Source organism: Gopherus flavomarginatus, chromosome 6, assembly GCF_025201925.1.
Source record: "Gopherus flavomarginatus isolate rGopFla2 chromosome 6, rGopFla2.mat.asm, whole genome shotgun sequence".
Classification (NCBI taxonomy): Eukaryota; Metazoa; Chordata; order Testudines; family Testudinidae; genus Gopherus; species Gopherus flavomarginatus.
In genome coordinates, this window is record NC_066622.1 from 5,404,743 (window position 1) to 5,428,664 (window position 23,922).

Here is a 23,922-nt window from a genome sequence, read left to right on the forward strand (position 1 = left end):
GACTATGTTGGTGTGAATTGATGTTGGCAACCATGACTGGGGCTCTGAGACGCTACGGTAATACAAAGAATTAATAATAAGTTTGCCTTTTGCTGGCTGCAAACTGGGTTGTGCAGATTGCTGGTGGTGAACAAGTAGTACACAATAATACTTGGCTGTTAAATGACTGTGTTGCTTAAGTGATTGTCTAGCATGTTTTCCTGTTGTGTACTGTGTTTTTTTCCAGAGAAATTCAGGAAGTAAAGGCATCTTTTTATTAAATGAATTAGTGAGAATATAGTTAATGGGTGAGCTAGTGATGTTACAAGATCTAATGTAAAGGAAAGGCCGATACCCATAAAGTTACCGTTCTAGCTCATCTGCCCACTTCAGAGGGCTGTATTCAGATTCTCCAGAGGCCTCTTCCTTCCCAAGAGAGTCCATGAGTGGATTGTGATGTTGTAGAGTACACTGATTTGCTGCAGCAAGAGAGGACTTCCCACAGGTTCTTACTACAAGGCAGAGAGAGATCTTTTAATGTCAAAGGCAGAAACACTTCCATCCGTTGTTCTTAAGTGTTGGGAGTTTTTTTTCTGTTTAGCTTCTCAGTCAAGGTTGACCCGAACAGTAAACATACTGTTTGAGTGTGAATCGCATCAGCATCCCTCTTTCATGCAACACATCCTTTCATTGTGATTAAAGAGCTATTTTGTAAAACATGCACTTCACTTATGGCTACACCATGTATTTGGGTTCAAGAATACAGGTGCAGTCCTGTTCCAATTGCTATGCCTAGGAGCCAGCGACAGAATATAAATATAGCTCTTGCTGTCAGCATGGCTTTTTCTTATTTGTATTCCAAGTATCATCACTTTGGCAGGCACAGGAAGCTTTCTTGTTTGCATTTTATTTTGCCTGCAGAAAATTTATAGTTCAAATGACTTCTGTATGCTTCATCAGTCTAATTGGATGACAAATTGCTTGAACTACATAGCAGAGACCTCAGACAAACAGAAAATTATAACAGAAGAAAAAAAAATACATGTATGATTTTGGTCAGAGTGAAAGATTTTTGTTCGGTAGCTACCTGTCATTAATTATTGTGCTGGGTTTTGATACAAAGAGTTGTGAAATGGAAATCAAGTTATTTATTCTGGTTACTGGGATCTATAGACTCAGAGGATATGTCCTTCAGTGAGACAAAGCCTTAAAAATGTCACCCATCCTTAACCACGGGAAAACAACTACATGTTCTATTCTGAACTGCAACGTCCTACTTCCACTGTAGCCTCAGAAAGTACCAAAGAAGAGCTTTATATCATGCTTATCTTATTGATAGTGTTTGGTGATTTGATGCTGCTCAGCACTGGGAGTTTAATAAACACTGCAAGTGTTGTCTGTATTTCTGGATGGAGGACAGCGGCAGTATTTTTCGTCTTTCTTGTCGTGCTGGCTGACCTTGCCTGGAGCCATATAGAGCAAAGGCAATAATGATACATTGCCCTAGTTTGGAATGAGCCTTCACACTGACTAAATGTTAGCATTTGGGCTTTCTGCTTTCCTTGGAAACACGTTTACTCTTAATTTCTATTTAATATTAATTTTCGGATTTTCCTACAACAAAGATTCTGTTTTTGGTCTGATATTTATGTTACAGACAGAATTGTGGCACCATCTTCTGGATGAGTCTTCAGACAAATAAAAAGAAAATCCCAACAAAAGATCTTTCGGTCTCATTCCTAACAATGAGAAGGGCTTGAATAGTCATTAAATGCACTCTCCTGATTACAGTAGACTTCAGATAATTTAATTATGCAGTCCATTTTGGAAACAGTGCTAAGAGCTACAGTCAAAACACTTGATTACCAAATGTTATCCCAAGGGAACAAAAGTGTTTTGCTTGTGAAAAGCTACTTTCAAACCTTTCACAAAGAGGCTCATAGGAAGAACTTCTTAAATATTAAACACTGAGCCATTTCCCCCCTGGGATAATGTGATAGTGGCTCAGTAAAACATGTACTATCTTATTATTATACCAAACTAAATATTTGTATTGCTTTTTGGCTGCCTATAGTTTACTCAAAAGTTTTTTTTATTGTGGTGGGCAAAACTTTTGTCACTAATAAAGTCAGTACACAGAAGTTATCTGCATACATTGAAGTCAGTGGAGTTGCATCCAATTACAACAAGGATAATAAAGTGTAACATAGACTCTTCTGTATATATTGAAGTCAGTGGAGCTATGTTATCTTACACTAGTTGAAGCCACTTCCCTGTATTTGGTTAATAAGACAAGGCTGGGTATGCTTTTGACTGAGGAACATAGTAGTAAGCCATGTAAATAGCTCACTGATTGGATTAATAAACAGTGTGGATTGTTTGATGTTTTGTACATAGGCTCAGTGGGACTGATAAAAAAAAGTTTTAAAAATTCCAATATTTTTTCCCCACAATATTTTACTTGTTTTTTTAGTTTGGAAAAATTTCCATTTTTTTTTGTAAATCCAAAAAATTGCCACCAGAGCTATAGCTGCTTGAAAAAAATATTAAAAATTTCACCCCCAAATGTGACACTTTAAATTTCTTTGGAATTTTAAAATTTCAAAATATTCTGATGATATTTTTTTTTAAATTAAAAAAAATCACAAGCAATTTGGTTCCCAGAGGCCAGGGTAGTGGTGTTTATATATCCCATCAGAGATGCAAAAAATACAGAAATATAAATCAACTCATTCATATGTTTTAAAATGGCAATGATTTATGCTCTCTAAGATGCACACAGGCATCCTTCCTTAAAGTAGGGGTTTCAATAGACAGAATGTTGCGGTTTTATTAATCTTTATGGTTTATATTAAAGATCACAACATTACGTAATGTAGCTACAAATAAACCGTCTTTGGAAATACAGAATCACATCTGTCCAAGGTACTTATCTGGACCCTCATTAGCACCTCAGAATCTTTAATGCATTTAAATTCACGACACCCGTGTGAGGTAGGGCAGTGCTATTACCCCATCGTACACACAGGGAATTGAGGGACTATGTGACTTGTCCAAAGTTGTACAGGAAGACTGTGGCAGAGCAAGAGGATTAAACCCAGGTCTCCTAAGGCCCAGACTCGTGCCCTGACCACTAGACTAGTGGTTCTCAGACAAGGGTCCATGGTCCTCAGGGGGCTGTGAGCCGGTTTCAGAGGGCTGTGAGGCCTCGCAGCTAAAACCCAGCACCACCACAGGGCTGAAACCAGGAGGCGGAGCTGTGGAGAGCCCCGAGCCTCAGTGCTCCCCACAGGGCTAATGTCTGGCACTCCAAGCCCTGGTTCCCCCTGCTGGACTGAAGCCCTGAGACCTGGCGCCCCTGCAGGTCTAAAGCCTGCAGCCCCAGTGTCCCCATAGGATAGAAGTCCTGAGGCCCTGCCCTCTCCCACCTCCACACTGAAGCTTGGAATCCCACAGGGCTAAAGCCCGGAGCAAGCCCCTGCACTCGGTAACTGAAGCCAGGAGCCCTGAGGCCCCTCCGCTGGGCCTAGAGTTTTTATAGTATGTTGTGGGGGGGGATCAGAAAGAAAAAGACCTCCTGCACTAGACCATCATCCCTTGCTCCCTCATAAGGGCATTCCAGGCAGGTACTTTTCCTGTGTAAAATCAGCACCCTACCCTTCTTGGCACTTAGCTTTGCTAATAAAGTAACTAACAAAAACACGGATGGCTTTCTCCCTGGGCTTGGTTCCTCCTAGAGCCCCCCATTCGTGACTGCTCAGCCCACACCTTGGAGAGCTACTTGCACCTCCTTTATATTCAGGTTGGATAAAGATGTCACCATCTGCCTGAACCAGCAGAGCCCACCTAACATTCCCCAGTAATATCAGCTCCTGCTGATGGTGCAGAGTGGCGCATGCAGACACTGCCAGCTCGTTACAAACTGAAACCCAGTTCAAGGTGCAGAAGTGCAGATGTCATCTGCGAATGCAATTATTCCATCTGCACAAGCAAAACTCAGGTCCTGAGCTCTCAAATGTCCAGTTACACAGGTGATGATAACGTTCCACAAACACCATACTAGGCAAATCTCAGCAGAGGCAAGAATATCCCAAAATATGGCTCACGTAATTCTGAAAAGACGATTCAGGGAAAGCAAACTTGCTCCAAAGCCCATTGCTGTTAATAGGAGTCTTCTCTACGTGACAGTCATAGTAACAATTTGTCTAGGAAATCCACAGGCAAATGACAATTTCTGCAAACTGGGCAAACTCCCAGAGAAGATACTGGCCTGTAGGCCTGGGAATTCCTTTGCACTGATGCAATCCAAAACAGATCCTATCCTACTCGAAAGGAAAAGTTGCCATCCTGGGGACAAGTATTATATTGCCTCTATATAAATCCATGGTACTCCCGCATCTTGAATACTGCATGCAGATGTGGTCACCTCATCTCAAAAAAGTTATACTGGACCTGGAAAAGCTTCAGAAAAAGGCAACAAAAATGATTAGGGGTATAGAACAGCTTCTGTATGATGAGAGATTAATAAGACTGGGACTTTTCAGCTTGGAAAAGAGATGGCTAAGGGGGGATATGATAAAGGTCTACAAAATCGTGACTGGTGTGGAGAAAATAAATAAAGAAGTGTTATTTACTCCTTCTCATAACACAAGAGCTAGGGGTAACCAAATGAAATTAATAGTCAGCAGATTTAAAACAAACAAAGAGAAGTATTTCTTCATACAATGCGTAGTCAACCTGTGGAACTCCTTGCCAGAGGTGTTGTGAAGGCCAAAACTATAACAGAGTTCAAAAAAGAACTAGATAAATTCATGGAGGATAAGTCCATCAATGGCTATTAGCCAGGATTGGCAGGGTCCATGTATTGTTAAGTAGCTCTTTGTTAAGTAGCTGTTTCTATGATCATTCATGGCCTGGACATACATGTGAGACCAGACTGGCCAGCCAGCCGGGTGAAAAATCAGAACTCAAAGCCCTGTGCTGGGAGGTGGACCCACCATCCAGCTGCGGCCTGTGGGCTAGGACAGTAGCTGTCGCTTCTCCATGCCAGCTGTACAGGGCAATGTTGGCCACTGGAGGCACATAAACTGAAATCCATCGTCTCTCACCTGCCCTGCCTCCTGGTTATCCCTCCCACTCCAATGTGACTGCCCTGTGTGACCATTCAGTCATCTGACCCCCACAACCTCGTGCAGTCCTGACACTTTGTGCTGACCCACCAGGGGCAGATTTCTCTCTCCAGACGCCTGGACCTCCTTTGGTGAGGCTCAGAGATGGGATAGGCTATGGAACAGGGTAGGACTCTCCAGTGCCTTTTAGGTTACGGAGAGCAGGCTATAGCAAAGGGAATTTAACCCTAGACCCGACAAATATAAGGCTCCCTCTCAGCCAGCACTGCAGGCCTGTAATCTGGGCCCACCTTTCAATCTCTATCCCAAATCGGTAGCAGCCCTGGTGCCTTTGAGACTAAGGGCCCATTTAGGAGTGGGAAGATCAATGGAAGCAGGATTGGACCCCAAGACTCCTCAGCCTAGTACATATCAAGTCTCTAAAAATGCACAGTGGGATAAAGGATTGAACTTTTCTTATGGCCAGCAAAAGAACAAATGCAAACGTGTTCTGGCAAGGTTCAGCTGCACTGATCTTCTCTGATGAGTTAACGAAATATAGTTCTCAGTTCACTGCTTCTGCTCCTTTAGGGACTCCAGCCAGACAAACAGAGACCAAATTCAAGGTTTATTGTCCAGTTCATCCACCTCAGATGCCAAGGATTTATTATCGCTCAGTCACAGTAATTTATCCTTGACAAGGTATCTCGTGTCTCGTTTCCTATGAACAGAATTAACCGCAATCTCTATCTTCTGATGGATGCTGTTACAGACATAAGTTCTATGGTGCAGTAGATCTAGGGTAGGAAATTGAAGCAGTTCCTCATCCGTCTTTCAGGCTGGATTGTTGGAGTTTGAAATGGGAAAATCCTCCTTCGAAGAGCTTGGCTTATCCTTAGACATAATTAAGCTCCTGAGCTCCAAGCATTGTCAAAATGCCCAGTCATGAGAGCAAGTGCCATGAGACTATGATGATAAGCAAAAAAGTTGAGAGGGAGAAAAAATCACTTCCAGACGAAATAAAAGCAATGACAAGGACAGGAATATTTCATGATCTCTCTCACATTCCTGCCATAACAAATACTTCTACAGCCATGCCTAGAAGACATCCCATTATGCTAGGCACTATACAGACACATAGGATGAGATAGAGCATCGTCCCCTTCACCCCATGTCCCAAAGAGGTTGTTTCAATAGACACAACAGACCAAGGGTGGGAGAAAAGGAGTATTTTCCCTGTTGGGGAGCTGAGGAACTGAAAGATTAAGTGACTTGCTCAAGATCACACAGGAAGTATGTGACAGAGCTAGGAACTAAAATGATATCTCCTGAATCCCAGTCCAGTGCCTTCACCACAAGATCTTCCTTTCTCATGTTGTGGACTGAAGCACCCAGTACTGTCCTATCTCTTTCACTTTAAAATGCCATTGTACAGTTCACAACAGCCTGCCTTGGTATAACAGAAGTAAAATCTTTGGCATAGAGTGTACGGCAAAACTTTGGCAAACCAGTAAAGTGCCTGGCTTATTGTTAAAGACAGTCTAGTAAGCAAGCTGTTAAAAGCAAGTCTCAGCTTGACCAAGGCAGAAGGGGAGGGGGGTTTTGGGTGCCACCGAAAGAGCAGTTTGACCCCTCGTCCTTCCTGATAAGAACTGAGTTAAAATTGCTGATACTGCATTTTCAAAGAGTAGGATATGCCCCAGGAATGTCTATTGAGGTCTCAAGGCTGCAAGTTCTGGAAAAACCCACACCTGGTTAATCAATAATCAGAAGGAACCTCTTGCTTGAAACTGCTTACTTAACAAGATTTCTTTAATTACTAATGTATAAATAAGAGGAAAAAGCTTGAGACAGGTGGGACTCATTTCGGGACTGACCTCTCCCTCTGGATGCATCTTGTGTTCCCCAGCAGCAGACGGGCTGCCGCTGTATCACACGAGAGCCACACTCAGCTTTAGTAATTATCAAGGGTTGGGGGTGTTTTACTAACTTGTTGCGGACGTGTGTAAGTGCTTGAGACTAAGTAAAGTTTAGCTTTAAGTGAAAGAGCTCTTGTGTTGTTCTGTTTGTGCCAGCCATCTATCGGTCAGACGGCCGTGTCTCCTCTGATTTATTTCCTGACACCTCCTCGCACAGAGCAAAGTTACCAAGAGCTTTGGGTTGAAAGAACCCCGGGTAACAAGAGCACTGATTCTCTGGCATTGTCTCCTGCTTTAAAAATAAACCTCTCCAGTTTTGCCTTGACATTTTACCAAGCAAAAGGCATTATCCTGCAACAAAGTCAATCCTACCAAATGTCATGTTTTTAATTCACTCATATATACAGTAATTGAAAACATCAGGAATTAACAGTTGTGCAACAGATTGTGCAGAAATACTATGGTTAGACAATGTAAATTCATGATTTTGGATTATGGTATATGGCTGAGGTATGTATCAGATATTTGCAGTCATCTTCTTTATATTAATGGACACAGGCGAAATGGGTGGTCTTTATAAACACAATTCCAAAAAGATCTTAACTATACAATGTGTAATTATATATTAGAAAAGCATGACTCTATGAACGGTATGATTGTGAGCATTGTCTGAAGAAAATCATTCATGCTTCGTATAAAGAAAAATAATGAGTTCTTCATGCAGACAGCATTTGTTATACTTTCCTCTCTCTCATCAGATATAAATTCAGTTGATATATGATCATTTTGCTCTTCAGAATCTTCATAGGATAAAAATCCAAAGGCTAGGTTGCTGACTTGTAGCTAGAACTGGGTGAATTGTGAGGAAATTAAGTGCACATACAAATTTGTGAAACCCAAACCGTGATCCGATCGAGCCATGTTCAAACCTGCTTTTCCACAAAAATGTGTACGACCGTTTTTTGTTGATACAAATGTTTAGAGAACAGCTTTCACTTGTGCGGATGCAGGAATTCACTTACACATGAGCATATTCCTGCAGAAACAAGTGTCCTTGTGCCAGAGATTCACATACTGCTGTTTTATCCGTCTGTCTTAGCATCATTACATGAAGGGAATGTGACAAGGAAAAATTAAAGGTACAATCAGCCAGACATCCAATAAATACTTAGATTGCAATTCTATGAGGTAGTCTGATGGTGTCATAACCTTAGTCCCAGATTTGGACCTTAGCGTCCAAAATATGGGGGTTAGCATGAAAACCTCCAAGCTTAGTTACCTGCTTGGACCTGGTACCTGCTGCCACCACCCAAAAAATTAGAGTGTTTTGGGGCACTCTGGTCCCCCTGAAAAACCTTTCCTGGGGACCCCAAGACCCAAATCCCTTGAGTCTCACAACAAAGGGAAATAATCCTTTTTCCCTTCCCCCCTCCAGGTGATCCTGGAGAGATACACAGACACAAGCTCTGTGAATCCAAACAGAGTGAATCTCCCTCTCTGTTCCCAATCCTGGAAACAAAAAGTACTTTCCTATTCCCCCAGAGGGAATGCAAAATCAGGCTAGCAATCCAACACACAGATTTCCCCTTGATTTCTTCCTCCCACCATTTCCCTGGTGAGTACAGACTCAATTTCCCTGAAGTAAAGAAAAACTCCCACAGGTCTTAAAAGAAAGCTTTATATAAAAAGAAAGAAAAATACATACAAATGTTCTCTCTGTATTAAGATGATACAACACAGGGTCAATTGCTTAAAAGAATATTGAATAAACAGCCTTATTCAAAAAGAATACAAATCAAAGCACTCCAGCACTTATATTCATGCAAATACCAAAGAAAAGAAACCATATAACTTACTATCTGATCTCTTTGTCCTTACACTTAGAAACAGAAGATTAGAAAGTAGAAACTACTTCTCCAAAGCTCAGAGAAAACAGGCAGGCAGACAAAAGACTTAGACACTCAATTCCCTCCACCCAAAGTTGAAAAAATCCGGTTTCCTGATTGGTCCTCTGGTCAGGTGCTTCAGGTGAAAGAGACATTAACCCTTAGCTATCTGTTTATGACAGATGGGGTGTACCACCAGGCCCTTGGAGATCCCCTGCTAGAAGCATTGTGGTCCTACCACACCCTACTCCAGAAAAGGAGCAGTGAAGGTGGGTCCTCCAGGCCTGCCTAGAAAGGCTGCAGGGAAGCAGCCAATCAGAATGCAACAGGCTCAGTTAAAAGGAGCTGCAGGGCATGAGCAGTTCAGGTGCTGGCTGGGACCAGAAGGGTGAAGAAGGAATAAGGGGCTGTGAAACTCCACAGGTAAAGAGATTGGGAGAAACCCTGCTCAAGCAGGGACAGGACTGTTACAAGCTGTGCAGGCAAAGAGGCCTGAGAGAAGATGCTGAGAAATCAGGACAGAGACTAAGTAACTCTCCAGGCAAGGAGACCTGGAAGAGACCCTGATCAAACAGGGAACAGACAGAGAACCCAAGAAGAGGAAGGGGCTATGTGGGAAGTGGCCCAAGAAGTAGCTGCAGCACCTATTCCAGGAAGCAGCACGTGGTGGTGTTGTATAGGTCCCTGGGTCAGGACCCAGAGTAGTGGGCAGGCCCGGGTCCCCCCACTGGCAGGGTGGCCAAAGCCCCAAGAAAGGGATAAGGCTTGTTTAGAGGCCCAAGTGGAGGCCAGGTCTTAAAGGGACACCAGAGAATGGCTAAAGGACTTAGAGTCTCCAGGGAAAAAGCCCTGGGGGCACTGCTCTATACCAGGGCAGACACGGACTTAGAGCTAGCCCAGAAGGGGCTGAGAACTGAATCCAGAACAGGGCTGCAGATGGTACCAAGGGCACAGGGACAGGCCCTGTTGGACTTTTTACCCAGAAAAGAGTTTGTTTGTTCATGCGTTTGGGTGTGTGACTTAGACAGAGGGCTGAAGACCTGCCTAACGAGGGTGACAGCAGACACCACAAGGAGAGAGAAAGAGTGCAGGTTCACACCCAACCAACAGGAGGTGCTCATGAGGGCTGTCTGTCACCACAGGCAAGAACATTCTGTGAACTCCTTTTTCACCCTTTTGTCACAAGTCTCGTGATATTTGATGTTTTCTAAAAGCCCGGGATGCTGGAGTCAAGTGATTTCAATGAGAATCTCCACTTTCAGTTTCTAGCCCCGAGAGAGCCAAAGAAAACCTTGAAAACCTGACCTCTAGTGCATCCTAAATGCTTCCAAGCCAGAAGGCAAATTAAAAGAACCTCCAGTTTATTTTTATTTTTGCAACTCATTGTTCTTGAATACTTCAGGTTGGCAATACTGAAACTGGAATACAAATTTACAAGGCTACTAGTCACAGCAGATGGCCCTGCAATGATCAGAATGGGAACTCATTCCAAAGCCCAGGCTTTTGCAACAGGCCGGTGAGGACAGAGAAGCCTGCACTGCCCACAAGCAGCAGCATTCTCTAATAACGGAGCCACTGCCTGTTGGAGAAAAAGACAGCAGGCCTGGGACAATCTGCTTTCACTTGCACTGCTGTTATGCCAGTGAAATTCCTTTAATCTCAGTGGAAATGCTCCTGATTTATACCCTTGTGGGATCAGAATCAGGCCTTGCTGCATTTGCCTCTTCTGCTTGGTGTTATGGTTCTGCACCCATCAGCACAGCGGCAATGAGAGAATGAGAGCAAGAGAACAGGCTCGAGAGAATGCTGACACGAGCAGACTCTCCCCAGGAGAAAACAGGATTCAGTGTACTATTGACTGGAGTCTCCTTAAGACTATGAATCCTCAAGGGAGAGCCAAAGTCTCTGACATCCTGCTCGCACATCACAGCCACATAGCAAAAGGGCATAAACTCTTGGTTTTGATGAGGATAACAAAGGGGCGTGGAGCTTGGGATGGAGGCGATTTTCTTACACATCACAAATTACTTACACATCACAAATTACTAACAGCCCAAATCAGGGGCCAGGAGGGAAACAGCTGTTTATTTTCAAAATGTGTGTGTGTGTGTGTATTGGGGGGGGTCTATTATTTGTAATCCAGATGCGCTTAGAGGCCCCAAACCAAGATCAGGACCCCATTGTGTTCAGTGGTGTCCAAATGTGCTGGAAGAGGCAGTCCCTGACCCTAATTGCTCAAAGTCTAAATACCTTACCCTGATGAATTTTGTGATTTTAACAATATGAATTAAAGGTCTGGGGTGGGGTCATATAGCATCTGATACAAAGCCTGCTGAAGTCAATGGGAGTCACTTCATTGGTTTCAGTGCCTTTGGATCAGGCCCCTGGTGCATTTGAATCAGGGCCGGCTCCAAGGGTTTTGCCACCCCAAGCAGCCAAAAAAATAAAAAAGCCGCAATCGTGATCTGTGGCAATTCAGCGAGAGGTCCTTTGCTCCGAGCGGGAGTGAGGGACCCTCCTCCGAATTGCTGCCGAATCCCTGAAAGTGCTGCCCCACTCCCGAGTTGCCGCCCCAAGCACCTGCTTGATAAGCTAGTGCCTGGAGCCGGCCCTGATTTGAATAGGTGAAGGCAATGGGGGGGGGGGTTTACTGGTGAAATTGACATGATAGTGACAGAAGTGTATCTGGAAAGGCCTGAAATGTGTTTGCATCCAGATCCCTGGGTGCCTTCATCTACCCTAGCAGTGACTAGAGCCAAAAGTGCCCTCCGGGAAATGTGATAGCAAATTGCGATCTTAATAGTCAGCTTAAAAACAGTGTTTGCGAAGCAATATCGTATCTTCTCAGAGGACACTGCTGCAAAGTGATCCCTGTGTGACAACCCCTCGGCCCCAGCTTTCATTATCTCCAGTGTTAGGAAATACCGTCTCTTAATTTCCTCTCTGATACATGTCGTCCCCCCCCAACACACAGACCATTAGAAACTAAAGGTGAAAAGTGCATCTCTCCAACCTTGCAGTGTTTTACTGAGCAACAGAGAAACAAGACCGATAATGATTATTTGTTGCCAGGCTTGTCAAGTCAATGTGATGTCAATTTAGAGGAAGTTCAACTAAAAATAGCCGCCATGACAAATTATACCAGTTCCAAACAGCAAATGAATATTTATAAATGCTTAGGCGTCCCTGATTTTCACTGTGCACACTGGATGGTTTTGCCAGCCCAGATTAACATGTAAATATGCATATAATCAGGCAATTATATGCAAAAATGACTCTCATCACCGAGGAACAATTTCTTACTGCTACGCTTTGCTATAAGGGCTGATATACTAGGTTTCCTTTACACTGTTCTAGTAAAGGCCCCCTGCCAGGGTGGTGTAAAGGGACCTTAGCATAAACAAGACTCAGCCACAATAGCTGATTGCTAAAATGGAATTAGCATTTCATCTTCATTTTGGATTATTGTTAAAAGGCACAGACAGAAGAAAGCAACTCAGAATGCCCTGGGTATTGATTTGTTGTAAGCGCAAGATATTAAAACCTTATGTTTTGATTATGGAAATGGACCAAATTTGTGTTGCAAAAAAAAAAAAACCCTCTGAAGACACATGGATTAATATCTAAAATATAAATATCTTAAATACAGCTCTTACAGTCTCCAGTAACACTATTTTTTTCTAAAAAGAACACATCTCTTGGATAAAGTGGTTTGTTTCTTTGTTTTGCTTTCCACAATGTTTTTCTTTTTCCATCAGTTAATAAAATCATGGTCCACTTCGACATTGGTTTAGCTGATCTGGGAAAATTAGATCCACAAGGACTTGGTCCTGCTAGTGAAGGCAGGGGGCTGGACTCGATGACCTTTCGAGGTCCCTTCCAGTTCTAGGAGATAGGTATATCTCCAATTATTATTATTATTAAGGTATTCAAACAAGAAAAAAATCCATAATATGTTCCTATTGATACCACAAACAGGATTTTCATCTTAGTCTGAGTAGAAAGTTCTCAAAATGCTCCTTAAATGTCTTGATTTTTCTCTCACTGCATGCATGTAATTCCCATTATTGTTAATGAGTTTAACCAAAGAAACAATATACCCTTTAGAAACATTGAAGAAAAATAAAATCTCCTCTTCACTTAATAGCTTATTAAAGTGCATGATAAATCTTCAAGACAGAGAGTTTATTAAAACAAAGCAAGCTGTCCTCTGTTATTTCAGATAAAGGAAAATTAAGATGTTTTGAAATAATTTTTAAAGGTGCTTTTAATTGCCTTAGCAATATCTTTCTAAATGAATCCAATTGTTTAAATCAATAGAACATTTAATACAGCTACTATACAGGACTCCTCTCTGTTCTCAGATAAGCCGCACGTATTGCTGTGCATTTAAACCAATAAATCATACCAAACGTGCACTTTGTGTCAACTTTTTCATGTCAGTTACCATGATCTCTAAGCTCTGGAACTGAAATACGTCCTGTGGTCCAAGAGTCTGTATGTGGGGAAGTTTAAAAGCCCTGAGAATGAAGTGTAACATGGAGTGGGAGATGAAAACTCATTTGTACAAGTCCTTTCTCTGCTCTGTGGCTTTGGCAGAGGTCAGTATTTATTTATTTTTCCTTATGGACTTAAAGTAACATTTTACTTGTCATTGTTCCATCTATTATGTACACGTATGCATCCATTTCCTTACTTTTGTTGCTGTTAATACCTTAGTTTGTTAAAACAAAGAATTTTAAAAATCTAATTTACGCTCATTTAACTTTTTCCATTTTGTTCAGTTACACAATGCAGAAAGATTAATTTGTTTGCAATGGTCCTTTCTGACTCTAAAATCTCTGACCAAATGAATCTTTTGCACAGCAGGAGTGCTACAAAGGGGGTGGAATGAGAATCCTAGACTTGGCCCTATATATTTTCCCATACATAATTTTGGATTCAGAAATACAAAGTTGTTGTATCAACCAGACAAGGTACTATCAAACTTCAACAGGACTTTATTTTTAAAATGGAAACCTCTTTACCAAGCTGCTGCTGCACCATCTGTAACTCTCACTCAGCCTCCCCAACTCCTCCCCCCTCCTTCCTGTTTCCTGTCCTTTCAGACTCCCAACAGCCAGTGCTCCCAGTTCTAATAATTTCAAGCGACATCTAAACACCACAAAAGTGCTTTGTGCTGAATTCAGGGCCATATTAAGGAAATATAGAACCATCAGGTTAGGAAATGTAGGACCCTCTAACATGTGATATAGTGTCCAATGTTTGTGACACTGTTATATTAATAATATTCAGAATTGCCAGTAGTAGCCAGAATTTGACACACACACCCTTGTAGATTGTACATACAGAGTTTCTGTCCATGAAAAGGTCACATGCTTTGGTTTTAAACACTAACAACTCAGTAAAACACAGTCAAAACTTCCTTGTGGTGAAATCATGGAACGTTCTACATTTCATCATATAATTTCAACTTGACAAAACTATAAATTGTCCTGAGGTCACTTATCTCACTTCAATTTCCTTTAACCTGGACTGAGCTTCAAGTTTGTAACAAAACCCCAAACCAGGCAAGTTTTCATTCAAGTGTGACTATTTTGCATGACTAGCTCACAATAACTATAGCAGGCTGCTGGACAGAGAGGAGGAGATTCATGTAAAAATCCATGTTGGAAAAAAGAAAAAACTCTACATATTGAAAGAGTCCCAAATTCAGATTCTTCCCAGAAGACTTTACCATGATACTAACACACTGTTCTAAAGATAGAATATACTGGGGAAGTGGAGAAGCTCCATTTGTCTACAAGTGGCAAGAAAGCAGAACAAAGCTAACATTTCTACATCTTGAAACAAAGCCCCAGACCTTTCCTGCAACCATGATTCTAGCAGCCTTCTTAAGGGCTTGGCTACGCTGGAGAGTTGCAGTGCTGGTGGTGACTTTACAGCGTTGCAACTAACACACCGTCCACACTTGCAAGGCACATCCAGTGCTGTATCTCCCTGGATACAGCGCTGGCTGTACTCTACCTCTGCCTGGGGAATAATGACTGCAGTGCTGGTGATGCAGCGCTGCTCTGCCAGTGTGGCCACCAAAAGCGCTGTTATTAGCCTCCAGAGGTATTCGGAAGTATCCCAGAATGCCTGTTCAGTCACTCTGCTCATCAGTTTGAACTCTACTGCCCTGGCCTCAGGTGACCTGCCCTTTAAATGCCCCGGGAATTTAAAAAATCCCCTTCCTGTTTGCTCAGCCAGGTGTGGAGTGCAATCAGTGAATCTTTCCAGGTGACCATGCCTCCACGCGCCAAATGAGCCCCAGCATGGAGCAATGGCAAGCTGCTGGACCTCATCAGTGTTTGAGGGGAGGAAGCTGTGCAGTCCCAGCTGCGCTCCAGCCTTAGGAATTACGATATCTAGGGCAGATATCAAGGGATATGACGGAAAGGGGCCATGACCGGGACACGCTGCAGTGCAGGGTTAAAGTGAAGGAGCTGCAGAGTGCCTATTGCAAAGCCTGCGAGGGAAACCGCCGCTCTGGTGCTGCCCCCATGACCTGCCGTTTCTACAAGGAGCTGGACGTGATACTTGGGGGTGACCCCACCGCCAATCTGAGGACCACGATGGACTCTTCAGAGCGGGGGGCAGAGGCGGAAGAGGAGGTGGGGGGGGAAGGAAACCGAGAGTGAGGGTACTGGGATGGGGGGAGACAACCCGGAGTCCCAGGAAGCATGCAGCCAGGAGCTCTTCTCAAGCCAGGAGGAAGGTAGTCAGTCGCAGCAGCCGGTACTTGGCAGAGGAGTGGGTTCCTGGTAAGCGGCTTGTATTTTCAGGATGGAAATGTTTCGGGAGAGGAGGTGGGGTTAGGGCTGCATGCATGCATGCCTAGATGTGGAATAGCCCATTGATGTGGTCTATCACGTCGCTGTAATCGGCCTCGGTAATCTCTTCAAAAGTTTCAGCCAGACCGTGGGCAATGCGCTTGTGCAAGTTTATTGGGAGAGCCACTGTGGTCCTTGTCCCAGTCAGGCTAATGTGTCCACGCCACTGTGCCGCGAGGGGTGGGGGGACCATTGCTGCACACAGGCAAGCTGCATAGGGGCCAGGGCGGAATCCACATTGCTGTAGAAGACCCTCCCACTCTTCCCAGGTGACCCGCAGCAGCGAGATATCTTGCAGGATCAGCTCCTGTGGAAAATGTTGGGAGACTGTTCAGTGTAGGTGCCCCCTGCAGCAGTTTGCTTTCCCCAACACACAGAAACCCCAGTACAGCCCAGAAGCAATCATTCCCCCTTCCCAGGTGACCCGCAGCAGCGAGATATCTTGCAGGATCAACTCCTGTGGAAAATGTTGAGAGAGTGTTCAGCGTAGGTGCCCCCTGTTTGCTTTCCCCAATGCACAAAAACCTCAGTACAGCCCAGAAGCAATCAGTCCCCCTTACTCACCATTTCGGGGCTCCTGTGGATTATGTGCGCTCTGTTTGGTATGGGAAAAGTATGCTAAAGTGAAGACTGTAAACTCCTTCACTGTGTGGGAATAACTGTCTGAGATATAAACAATGCTGCCTCTGGTAACTGTTGCCTTTTTTGCCTTTCTACAAGCAATCTTGACTTCTCAGCTGCCTGTGTTATCAACAGCTGAAAGACTCCAAAACCTCCGGAAGAAGCCGCGAAAAAGCAAAGACGACCTGCTGCAAGCAGTTATGGATCACTCTGCCAGAGAGAATCAAAAACTGCAGGACTGGAGGGAAAAGGAAAGCAGGATCCGCCAGAGAAATGCAGCGGCCAGGAAGAAAAGCACAAAGCAGCTGATAAGCATCCTGGCGTGCCAAGCGGACTCTATCCAGGTGCTCGTAGACATTCAGGCAGAGCACTACCGTGCCGGCCCCCCACCCCATGCCAAAGCTCTTTCTCTTGTGCCCCAATGTCAGCTCAAAACCCCCTTCCCCAGCATCCAGGTTCTTACCACCACCACCAGCTGCCTCCAACACCTGTACGTTCACCAACCAGCCCTGAGAACTATGACCCTTACCCTCTGCACTCAGTGCCCATCACCATGCAGTATAGCCATCCTGAAGTGCAGCAGTCATTGCACAGCACTCCAGACAGGGCATATTCAAACCTGTGACTGTACAGTTCCCCACCCCACCCCCCCTGCCCTTTTAGGTTCCCAAAATGTTGTGTGTCTGTCAATAAAGTTATTTTCTTTTCAATAAATGAATTCTTGGCTTTGAAAACAGTCTTTATTATTGCAGAAAGTAAAAAGATACCTTAGCCCAGGAAAGAAACAGGCACTGCAAATCAGCTTAGGAAAAACAGATTCCTACTAACATTGTAACCACTGCACTTCACTCCCGTGCAAGGCACCAAACATTACTGTTGGTTTTCAGCCTGAAATTCCTTCCTCAAGGCATCCCTAATCCTTGAAGCCCTGTGCTGGGCCTCTCTAGTAGCCCTGCTCTCTGGCTGTGCAAATTCAGCCTCCAGGCATTGAACCTCAGAGGTCCATGCCTGACTGAATGTTTCACCCTTCCCTTCACAAATATTATGGAGGGTACAGCACGCGGATATAACCGCAGGGATGCTGCTTTCCCCCAAGTCTAGCTTCCCATACAGAGATCTCCAGCACCCCTTTAAACGGCCAAAAGCTCACTCCACAGTCATTCGGCACCGGCTCAGCCTGTAGTTTAAATGTTCCTTGCTCCTGTCAAGCTTCCCTGTATACGGTTTCATGAGCCAAGGCATTAATGGGTAAGTGGGGTCTCCAAGGATCACAATGGGCATTTCAACATCCCCTTCTGCGATCTTCCAGTCTGGGAAAAAAGTCCCTGCCTGCAGCTTCCTGAACAGGCCAGTGTTCTGAAAGATGCATGCATCAAGGTTCAAGCCATAAAAAGGCTGACATTTACACTAATTTTTAGCTGAATTAATCTTATATGAACAAATTGTTTCTTTCAATGGCTTGTCACCAGCAGCAGGTACTTGGTAGCATTGCATCTTTTTGCTCTAGCCTCTCCTCTCGGGAGATATTGGTTCAGGACTTAAGCTGTTCATACAGGTGAGCGTGGTGGTCTTATTTTAATTCTCCACACTGTGTAGCTGGAGGCTTCAACTAAAGATAAGAGCAGGAGTGTGGAAATCCCGGAAGCAGAATGTAGCCAGAAGTTCTGTGTCAAAATGTGGCATTCCTTTTGTAACTCTTGATATCAGCATCAACTACAGGGCTGTTCTACAGTTCTCTATACCTGCTGTGAGGCTCCTGCATATAGACTAGCCGAAATGACCTCTTATCTATAAAGAGCAGGCTGCCCTAGAAGGTTTTACCTCCTGCAAGGATGTGGAGTGTTGTGTTGCATCTTGCTGACAAGGGTCAGAGGAAGGGAATCCTTCTCTCCCTGACCTTCCTTTCTCTTGTCCCCTCAGGCCCACCAAATGCTGATGTTTAAGCTAGATCTTCCCCACCTCCTGACTGAGATACTGTGATAATAGCATTAGCCACCAGCCTGAAAATCCTGAGGTGTTTTTGCAAGATTTAGAATCGGAATTCCCTTCCGCCAGACTCCATCCAGCTCTAGAGAAGGTGAGATGTTTTTCATTCCTCCCAGCAAGGCGAGGCCCAGACATGGGAGGCAATGGGTGACAAAGACTCAGAGTGAGACCAAAAAAAAATTCATGCAAAAATGCTGTGCGGTTCCCTCTAATAGTATAAGTTAACTCTTTCTAGAGCCTCAGTTTTTGTGATTCTTTATTTCTGAGGTAAATGATTTCTATTGATACCAAATTTGTGGGAAATGGGTGTCACTGGGACTAAAATAAGAGACACTTGAGAGATCCAGATGTATTTTGATTTGGTCCATTGTGTCTTCACCTCTTTGACCTGCAGCCTATAGGTATAAGTATTTGCTAGGTGAGGCCTGGGGGTAAGTTAAGGCGGGAATATAATGAGCCTACAAGGCCTGTAAGACAATAGTTTAGCTAAACTAGGCATAAGGCCCAAAACCATCAGCATAAGCAGCTAATCAGAGGTAACTCTAAATCATAAGATATCACAAGATATAATGCTGTAATAACTAAACAGCTGACAGGTAACTACAGGATGCTAGTTTATATCAGCTTGAGATATTTTAAGTTAGGAAGATCAGCAGATACCTGGCCACAAGAGTACCATGGTAACTAATTGACATATAGGCTAATAAGGTAAGGTAAAAGGCCTAGTAACCTTATATCCAAACAAGTGTGCCTTGGGAAGATACCTGGATGGTGACCACTGGTGATAATGGTGAGGCTGAGTTCCAGTTTTTTTGGAAGGTATGATGTGAGTATATGGATCCTCAGACACACATTCCATACTGTCTCTTAACGTTGCTGGGTTGGAATGTTCATAACTTTATTGTGTCAATAAAACTATTGCAAAGGCAGAAGGCTTTTCCTGAGTGTGAGTGTTTCAATCATGCATATTGAGGTTCCCAACTGAACAGAAATTCTAATAAGACTGGACATGATCTTGGGAAAAAAACCTATTAAACCTGAGTGTTGAATGGGAAGCCCTAGGTAATCAATACACAATCAACAGACCATGAAACAGCCCACTCCAAAATTACAGCTATGAGGATTCAGGGTACCTGTTCTGAAAACTAGCTTCTCCAAGCCCACCCAGTAATTCCCCATTCTCCGCCATGCCATGCCAAACCAAAGGTTACCCTCCCCAGAGATCTATATGTAGAGTCCCTAACTCTGCCCCTAATTGGCATGACCCTGCCCGTGGGTGGAGCTTCCTTTATAAAACTCCATCCTCCACTTTGAAGCTCTTCTGTATCTTTTAGTGGTGGCTGCATCTACAATCCCTAGGCTAGGCCTTCCTCCTGATTCCTATCTCCTCTCCCTCTACTCCAGTCTCCCTCTACTGGTACCTTCTTCATCTCTGATCCATTTGCCTCCTTGTTTTCACTTCACTTGTCTCTCTTCTCACCTTTAGACCTTGTACTATTATCTCTTGCTTCATTTAATCAGGGGCACAGAACTCCTCCAGCCCTAGGGCTGCAGGGGAGGGGGGAGAGTTTTCCTGCTGCAGCCGGCAGCAGGGAGGGAAGAGTGAACTCCTGTACCTCCCACCCTAGTCCCAGCAGAACACCTTCCCCCGCATCCCCCAAAAGGCATCAGAGTTAAATTTCTGCAAATGCCTCAGCCTCTACTCTAAACAACCACCCTGGCTCCCCCCCAGCAGCTAGATGGGATCCCAGGTAAGATCCTTTTTTCTTCAGTGTCAGAGATGAGGCCATTCAAAATAAATCATAGAAGCCATTTTCAATCTGGTTAAACAAATGACTGTCCACTGATGAGCTTCCACCAATAGGAAAAGGCTTTTGGAAACTGTTTTGAGCCATGTAGTTGAATTTTCCATCTAGCTCAATGCCAGCTGGGGTGTTTTGAAGGACAATCTTGTGGTGTATGCTTGATTAATTAATCACCCTCTCAACGAACCTGCTACAAATATCTGGCTATAATTTGACAAATAAAAGTGATAAATTGGTTTGTTCTCCTTATGTTTTTTAAATGTCTATAAGCATCCATTAGATCCCAGCCTCAAAGCTTTACTGACTTAGCTTAATGGAATCAAGAAGCTAATTCTGAGTAAGGCCTTTCTCATACCAGGCTCCTGTTTCACAGAGGAAGGACAGCTTTGTGGGGGCCAGGCGTTGGCCTGGGACATGAGAGATCTGGGTTCATTTCCTGCCTCTGCCCTGTGTGACCTTGGGCTCCCCTGTGTGAAACAGGAGTGATAATGATTCCATTTCCCCACCTTTTTGTATTGTCTATTTCCCTTATGAACTCTGAAGGGGAGGGGTTGTATTGCTGTGCATGTACAACATCTAGCACCTCTAGTTGCCATCTGAAGGGCTTAAAACAGGCCTGGGGGAAGGTTGTGGCTGGCAGCTAGTAAGCTGGTCTGATTGGGAAGCGGCTGCATCTGGGCCATGCCTCTGTTAGGCCACAGCTGGCCTGTATAAAGAGGCTGGGAGCCAGGAGCCCAACACACTCTCTCTGTTTGTAGAGGGAGATGGGCCTGGCTGCAGGGAGCTGGAGCAAAGTGCCTGAGTGGAGCAGGGTGAAGGACAGGCTGGGGAGCTCCAGCCTGGGGCTTTCCAGGCTGCAGCCTAGCACAAGGCCAACAGGCACCAGGGGTTGCAGAGGGCAGCCCGGGGTAGGCAAAGGCAGCAGTTCCAAACCCAGCCTTGCCAGTGATGAGCGGCTGATACTGTGGTCTGGCGCAGGGGGCTAGACAGTGACTGGCAGTAGCCATATACTGAGGCAAGGTGGGGATAGTGGGTGGGGGTTTCTGGGGAGGGGAGACCCTAAGACTGAGAGGTTACTGCCAGGGGGCAACACCCCAGGTAACAGGGCACCGGGGTCCAGGGAGGGACATGGGGGCCAGAGGACAGGCGGATCACCAGCCTGCAGAGGGCACTCCGGAGCTGAATTGAGCTAATTCCCAGAAGTCACCAGCAGGAGGCGCCACAGGGGGAGTCCGCACGTCTACACCATAATAATGCTGATGGGCAGGTTTGGTGGAAGATGATGGGCTCTCAACTGCTCTCCCCACGCTGAAGCCCCACTGCTGGCACAAAGAACTTCCAGCAAGTTGAAAGAAGTGATGGCGGCTCAAATTTCCTCTCTTTGATAAAGCTTGGGTAAAAGGTACAGAGGTTTTTCTCCTCTTTTGGCCCCTTTGTAAGTAGATACATTGGAGGGGACTGTTTGGCCCTTTATCTTTCAAGGCTTGCTGAGCCGGTGTGCCCCGAATCCCCTTCATAGAGTAATTCAGGCATTGCCACTTACTCTTTCACACCTCAATGTTTTCCCAACTTACGTTCCATTCTCGTTTCCTTAGTTATGACAGTGGCACCATGTGGAGCAAGGACTGGGCATGCTGAGTTTGGGAAGGATTTGTGAACCTGTGCACCAGTTGCAAGGCTTTAATGTTGCTGTGGCAAAGCACAAATACTGGTTCAGGGCAGCGCTGGATCACAGTATCGCAAACACATCTTACTGCATTCAGTCCTCAAGCATCTAGCTTAGGCTGAGTTTAGATCATTAAGTAGGCATGAGGCAAAATTTGACCCCTTCCCCCCTCCATCCATAAGCCCTCTGGCATTTGTGCTACGAGCACTAACTAGATCTATATTAGATTAATCTTCCTTTATTTGTCTTTTTATTGTAATAAGAGCCTCACCTTCATTTAAAACCACTAACATGGCAAATCATGCTAGTTTTCTACCTCTTTTTCTACAGTTTGCAAAAATGTTTTGTTGGGCAATTGAGGATTCCTTGCTCACTCTCATGCTTGTAAAATGACATGCACAGATAATGCAAGCTGTCTCTCTTCCCTGCTGCCATGGACTAGTTTTCACGTGTGCTACCTCTTGCCATATCTTGCTACTGCTGTTCTTCAGAAAAATATTGCTACCCATTATACAAATGACAAACCCATGTGCATACCTTTCAAAGGTATTATCTGAATTCCAGTAGCACCTACAGTAGCTGAGGTGAGGCCCCTGTGTGCTAAGCTCTGTGCAAATATTATAAGAGACAGTGTCTGCCCCAGAGAGTCTACAAGCTAAAGCAAGACAGATTATGTGATGAAACAAAGTAGTGTTATCGCTATTTTTACCAGTGGGGAAAGGCAGGGACAGGCAAAGTGATTTATCAACGGTCACACAGTCAGTAGCAAATCCAGGACCCCGAACCCAGAATGCCATTCCAGTGCCTTATCCCTCCTTCCTCTGTTATTTTTTTTGCCAAACTCCAGTTTAAAAAAAGCACAATGTAAATAAATGAAGTGTGTTCCTGTCTCCTGGAGCTGAGTGGATTATAGCTTAGCCACAGTGAAGGGATGAGCAGTTCAGAGAGAATGAAATGTCACCTTAATTCATATGAAAAGGGATGTCTCTTGTGTTATTTTTTTAGCAGCCGTCCATTGGTTAAGTAATTTCCCCCATGATAGATAATAAGTCTTCAGTTCTGACGCACTGCTGATCATCTGACCTCTAGATGAACTGGCAAATAGTTCAGCCTGTGAGCAGAATCTGAAGTTAAATCAAGCAGAGCTACGTACCAATACCTGAAGACATACAGCAGCTAGTTGCACCATGAAACCAAAGGCTTAGTTGTGAATGCAGCGGAGAAACTGTAGCTGATGCATGAGAAATAGAAGCATTGTCTCGTAACAAAGTAATTGTGTACAGTTAAGGCAGCAGTGGTGGGGTGCCTACCATGCCTGTCAAGCTTTTTGAAACCTTACTTCTCCAAATCCATGATTTTTCCCTTTTGCAGCCCATTTGCTGTGCTGCCCTGTGCCACTTGAAAAGCTATATTTGAGAATTACTGAGGACAACAGAACTCAGCAACAACAGCCAAATTCTTTCTACCTGCCTATCTTCAATACTGCTCTGGCCTTCATTACTGTAGTATCCAAGCACCTCACAAGCTATCTTCACAACAGGTAGGGAAATATCCACATTTTGCAGATGTGGAACTGAGGCATGAAGGCCCAAATGCTGAAAGCACTTAGGCTCCTAATGCCAGTGAAATAATGGATGTTAGGAGCCTAAACACCTTTGATGATCTGAGCCTTAGTAACTTGCTCAAGGTAATGCAGGAAATCTGTTGAGGAGCAAGGAATGAAATTGGGTCTCCCAAGTGCCAGGCTAAGCACTGGTCCGTCAATTTTCCTGTTACACCACTGGAATCACACTGGACTCAGGGTTGCATGAGTGTAACAGAGAGCTGAATGTTGACCACAGGTGTCTGCCCGTGTGAAGAGTGTAGATCAGCTTCCTATACAATAACTCCTTGCTAGGTTTCGTGTGCTTGCCACGCTGCACTCCTAACAAAAAGGACTCCAAGCGATTTGTGACTCTTCTCACTCTGTTGCTACAACTGGAAGGTTTAAAAGTACCCTAGTCTGGATCTTGGGGATAGATCTTGGCTTTGAACCACAGACGGGAGGGGTGGCAGAGGCGGATTACCCTGGTCGCAG